Consider the following 5,894-nt stretch of genomic DNA (forward strand, 5'->3'; position numbering starts at 1 on the left):
TACTATGTAGTACTAGGGAATATAATTATATAAACTCTAGCATAAAATGCAACCCGTCTTACATTCGTTTAATGCAAAAAAGTATTATATAGGCGATTTTAATTCGGTTTCCAACTCTCCCGCGCTCGAGATCTTGCGCCGATTGGTCAAAGGCTTCGAGACTCAGACGACGTGCGCAAAATATACGTGTAACCAAATTCTGAAAAAGGGTTATGTTTCACAAGATTCACCGCGCATTTCAAATAAATAATTAGTAACGAATTGAAAAAAAATGTAACACAACATTAAAATTATTCATAAATACATTCGGGACGTGCATTAAGTACTTTCTTAAAAAATGGAGTTGGTTTTCACTAATGTAACTGTAAGTGAGTGATATTTGATGTTTGACAAGTGTCAAAATTGTTTTGTAACAGGATTTTACGTCATTTCCGTATTTTTCGAACAGTTTTGTGTCGAAATATATGGAAAATATTGTAAATAAAAATAACAACGAAAAATAAATGTGTAAATAAATCAAAGTTTAAAGCAAACAAATTTTTAAGTATATTCAGAAAAAAACTGCGAAAAAAGTGCGAAAAGTGTGCCGAGCAAGCCCATTTGTTGACATGTGTCGTCTTCAAAAAAATGTTTTAAAATCCGAAAAAAAATCACGGAAAATTATGTTCCAGGATCAAAATCAGTGCACAAATCGATGAAAGAGCGCAGTGTTAAACAGCTTAAACGATGGATAAAATATAGGAAACGATCTTTAAAAGGAAAAAAGTGATTCAGTAGAAAGGTTAGTTGAGGTTGTGTTTGGCAGGTAATAATATTTTCTTTCTTTGCTAACATTATCTCACATATTAAATGAAGCATTGTTATCGGGATTTCGAACCTCCTAAATTTTTTGATAAAAATAAAATATATTTAATTCTTTTACTTGAGAACGCAAAACTATTATATTTATGTATTTATAACCAGTTTATATGAAAGAAGGAAAATTTATTATTACATTCCGTATACCAAGAAATCACTAACAAATGACTTTTTATTGTCTAAACTTGAAAAAGAGAAGTAGAAAATATAATATTGTGTTATTTTATATTTGTATGAATATCAAATATTTACTCAAACAAAGTTCTGAACTGCAAATCTTGTTTAAAAGAAAATATTTATACCCGCCATAAAAAACCTCAACTAACCTTTCCACTAAATCACGTTTCTTTCCTTTTAGTGGTAGATTGCTACATTTAGGACATCGTTTCAGCTGCTCAATACTGTGCTCTTATACTGATTCGTGCACTAATTTTGCACCTGGAACATCATCTGCCATGAGTTTCGCTGAATTCTTAAGCATTTTTTAGAAGATTACAAGTGCCAACAGATGCAAATAATGGCCTTGATCGCCGCACACTTTGAACTTTTTGACTTTTTATTGTCTAAACTTGAAAAAGAGAAGCAGAAAATATAATGTTGTGTTATTTTATATTTGTATGAATATTAAATATTGACTCAAACAATGTTCTGAACTGTAAATCTTGTATAAAATAAAATATTTATACCTGCCATACAAAACCTCAACTATCCTGTCCACTAAATCACGTTTTTTCCTTTTAATGGTGGTTTTCTACAATTAGGACATCGTTTCAGCTGCTCAATACTGTGCTCTTCTACTGATTCGTGTACTTAATGCACATCCCAAATGTATTTATGAACAATTTTAATGTTGTGTTACATTTGTTTTTAATTCGTAACTAATTATTTATTTCAAATGCGCGGTGAATCCTGGGGAATATAACCTTTTTTCAGAGTTTGATTATACCAATATTTTGCAAACGTCTTCTGAGTTTGGAAGTCTTTGACCAATCAGCGCAAGATCTCGAGCGTGGGAGATTTGGAAACCGAATTAAAATCGCCTATATAATACTTTTTTGCATTACACAAATGTAGGACGGGTTGTATTGTATGCTAGAGTTTATTAAATTATATTCCCTATGACTACATAGTAAACGTCCTTAATGTATATATATATATATATATATATATAAATTTGTCATAAGGTCAACCGCGGGATTTCGCCGGTAGCGGGTGCTAATTTGGAAAATTGCACCCGCTCCCAGCGAAATCGCGGTAAAATTTCAGCCACAACCACGTCTCACGACCATGAGATAGGTGGTTACAGTCTGTAAAGGAATGAATACGACGATCCAGCAAAAGCCTCGTGCACCCTAAGAACACGGAGCGACCCAAGGACTACCGCCTTCTGCATTTTTCCCGCATGTGTTTTAGCATATTGTTGACACGCAGGGATGCTTTTTAGGCCATTAGCGAGTGAAAGCATGGCACCTCCAAGAGCGCCGATGACAAGGACGATTAGTTTAACAGAATATTCCGGGTACAATGGTTGCACCTCCCTTATAAGGTTTCGATACCTCTCTTTCTTTTCATTCTTCTTGGTTATGAAGTTTTTGTCAGCTGGTGCCGACATTTCGATAACGAACACGGTTCGCTTCTCGAAGTCAAGAAGAACCATGTCAGGCCTCGAGTGAGCAACAGAAAAAATTGTCGAGAATATAAAGTTCCAGTATATGCGGCACTTCGCATTCTCGACAATTGACTCGATTTCCCTAGGAGCATTCAGAGGAGCGCTATTAAGGTCAATGACGTAAGAGTGACAGAGATGGTAATAAAGCACTCTTAGTGCCGCATTGTGCCTTTGAATGGAGGTCGTTTCCGCGTGAGTTAGACAACTAGAGAGTATGTGAGCTAAATGCTCGGGGTGTACCAGACTTCAATCCGGGCGATTTTAGGAAAGCAAACGTCAGCTCACAAGACATTGACTGATACTTCCCATTTCTGTGAAAGATACCGTGCATTTTGCTCATCCCTAATATTGAAGTCAAGTCCGAGTGTTTTAGCAGCCCCATCTGCTGCTTTTTCAGAAACGCTTCTTTGCCTACTTCTTCGTGATTCCTGACCATTTTAAGAAGAGGGTCCCTTCCATTTGCAACTCTATGTGCTGTACCCAGAATAATCCTGTTGTGGAGACATTCAAGACTCAATAATCCGCGACCACCTTGACGGCGTGAGATGTACAGTCGCGGAAGGAAGACTTAAGATGCATGCTTTTGTTCATGTGCATAACCTTTCTTGTCCCGATATCAAGGGATCTGAGCTCGTTCTTCGTCCATGGAACTACTCCAAATGAATAGAGTACTACTGGAACGGCAAGCATCTTCGTTGTAGATACTTTGTTCCTCGCCGACAGTTCTGAAGACCAAATCTGTTGGATGAGACGTTTGTATCTGCTTCGGAAAGTATCCTTTATAGATGTTACATCCTGAATGCGGCTCTGTGGCACGCCCAGGTATTTATAAGTCTCTCCAGCGCGAAGGTGTCGTATAGCGCGTCTATCAACGAGCTCAGGCTCTTCAGTGATGCCATTAAGTTTTCCTCGCTTCAAATAAACCTTGGCGCATTTATCTAACCCAAATTCCATTCCAATTTCCTTAGTATATCGTTCTACAATCCCTAGAGCTGGATGTAGTTGCTCTTTGTTTTTAGCATAGATCTTAAGATCGTCCATGTAAAATACGTGAGTGACCTAACTAATTTGCGGATGAACCTTTAAGATTTCCAAAAGACAGATGATAAGTCTATGGGACGTCGAATCGAAAGATTTCCGATAATCAATCCAGGCCATCGATAGGTCACGCTGGTAGAATGCTGCATCTTTGCAGACGCATATATCGATGAGCAGGTTCTCCCGACAGCCGGCTACGCCTTTCTTTGAGCCTCGTTGTTCATACATTTCTTGCCACACAGGTTCAATTGCCCGAACAATCCTACCATTTAGGATAGCTGTGAATATCTTATAAAGTGTATTCAGACAAGTTATTGGCCTGTAATTCTTCGGGTCAGCTAAGTTGCCTATTTTCGGCAGGAGTATTGTGCGACCTTCCACCAACCAATCCGGAATCGGCACTTCCGACTTCAAATATGAGGTGAAAATACGGGCGAAATGCTGATGGGTTGAAGAAAACTTCTTCCACCAAAAGGTTTTCATACAATCTGGTCCCGGTGCGGAATAGTTCTTCATCCCTCTTAATACTTTTTTCACCTCGTCGGTAGTGGTGGGTGGGCATTCTTTATTAGGTGTTATGAGGGCAACACATAAATCCTTGAAGCTATTTATATTTTCGGAGTCTTCGTCCAATCTATGCTGAACTTCGTAGACTTCTCTCCAAAATAGTTCGAACTCCTCTGGTTTGGGTGGGTGTTCGACAATAACTGGAGGGTCTTGGAAGAGTCGAGATGGGTCGGGGAGAAACTGTTGATTTTCTCTGACCCACCTCTCCCTTCGCTCTAGACTTCTCTTAGCGTCAGGTAGTATCCGTATTCTCTCAACAATATGCTGCCTGATGGTCAGCAGCTTTGACTTGTTAAGTGTGTGATAACGGGTCCGGAGTTCGCGCGCGAATATTCGAACCTTGGCGGTAAAATTTCTGACAGATGTGATGTAGTCAATCACACACTGAATGCGGGACGTGTACTGTTTTGCCTGGCCTATCTTTCTGGCAAGTTGATGCATTCGTCTTTTGGTATTATGATCAACCGTTGGTTTTGTTTTACGGTTTGCATCGGCCAAAGCTCTCGCTGCATTATACCCACAATAATTGATAGCCCAGAGATCGGATTCACCGGAAAAATGTCCATGAAGCTCGTTATCCATTTCAGCCAGATCTTTAGGCTCGAGAGAAACCTTGGTGTTGATGTTTCTCCGGGTTGTAAAGCAACGCTCTTCATCTATTGGATGCCTGCCCGCGGTTGGTCTCAGTGTCGCCTCTCTTTCTTTGTTGCCGGCTTGTTCTAGCTGTGGTAGAGTAGGCGTTCCGCTTACATAGCCCCTTTTACGGAGTAGTTCAACGTGGTTTCGCAGACATTGCTGCGAAAAGTGCGATAGCTCCGGGTGTTTTCTCGCACCACAGAGTATGCAGCCGTGCCATGTAACCCCGTTCACGGGCCACACTCGCATCGTAGCACTCTAGCAAGTCGTGATTCAGTTGCTCCGTCCACCAAAAGGTCGCGAGATCCCGCCGATCCATCGTATTGAATCCATTTTCATTGGCTCCCCCAGCTCTAGATTGGTCAAAATTGTTAGCCGAACCATTGTCGGGAGCCCTGCGCGTTCTGTTGTTCACACGAGAAGCTAGGGAAAGGGGTTCGTCAATCCTTGTAGAGCCCCGCATGCAAGGATAAGGCAGCGTACTCTGAGAGGTCGCCCGGTATCCCAGAGTCACCGTTCTAAACACCTCACCCAGGTGCCATTCAGCTTTCGGTACGGTTTTCACACCTCCGCTTGGGGGTTAATTCCTTCGGGGCCACCCCTGGACAATTGTCCGCGACTGCCTATTCATTTTTATAACCATATTCAGCAGAAACCCTTGGTACAGAGACCCTCTATCCGCAACCCGAGGACGCGTTCGGTGGATTTGTCATAGGCCCTTCGGCTTGATTCTAGAGGAAACAAAACCGAACCGAATGGGGGCTCAACCGGGATATATAATTAAACATTTGTCATAAGAACAACCGCAGGATTTCGCCGGGAGGGGGTGCTAATCTGGAAAATTGCATACGCTCCCAGCGAAATCGCGGTAAAATTTCAACCACAACCACGTCTCACGGCCGTGAGATAGGTGGTTACAGTCTGTAAAGGAATCTATACGACGATCCAGCAAAAGCCTCGTGTACCCTGAAAACACGGAGCGACCCAAGGAATACCGCCTTCTGCATTTTTCCCGCAAGTGTTTTAGCATATTGTTGACACGCAGGGATGCTTTTTAGGCCATTAGCGAGTGAAAGCCATAAAGATAAAGATAGGTAAAACAAAACCGTTGGTTTTGTTTCACGGT

This window comes from Belonocnema kinseyi, chromosome 1 (genome assembly GCF_010883055.1).
Source record: "Belonocnema kinseyi isolate 2016_QV_RU_SX_M_011 chromosome 1, B_treatae_v1, whole genome shotgun sequence".
Lineage (NCBI taxonomy): Eukaryota > Metazoa > Arthropoda > Insecta > Hymenoptera > Cynipidae > Belonocnema > Belonocnema kinseyi.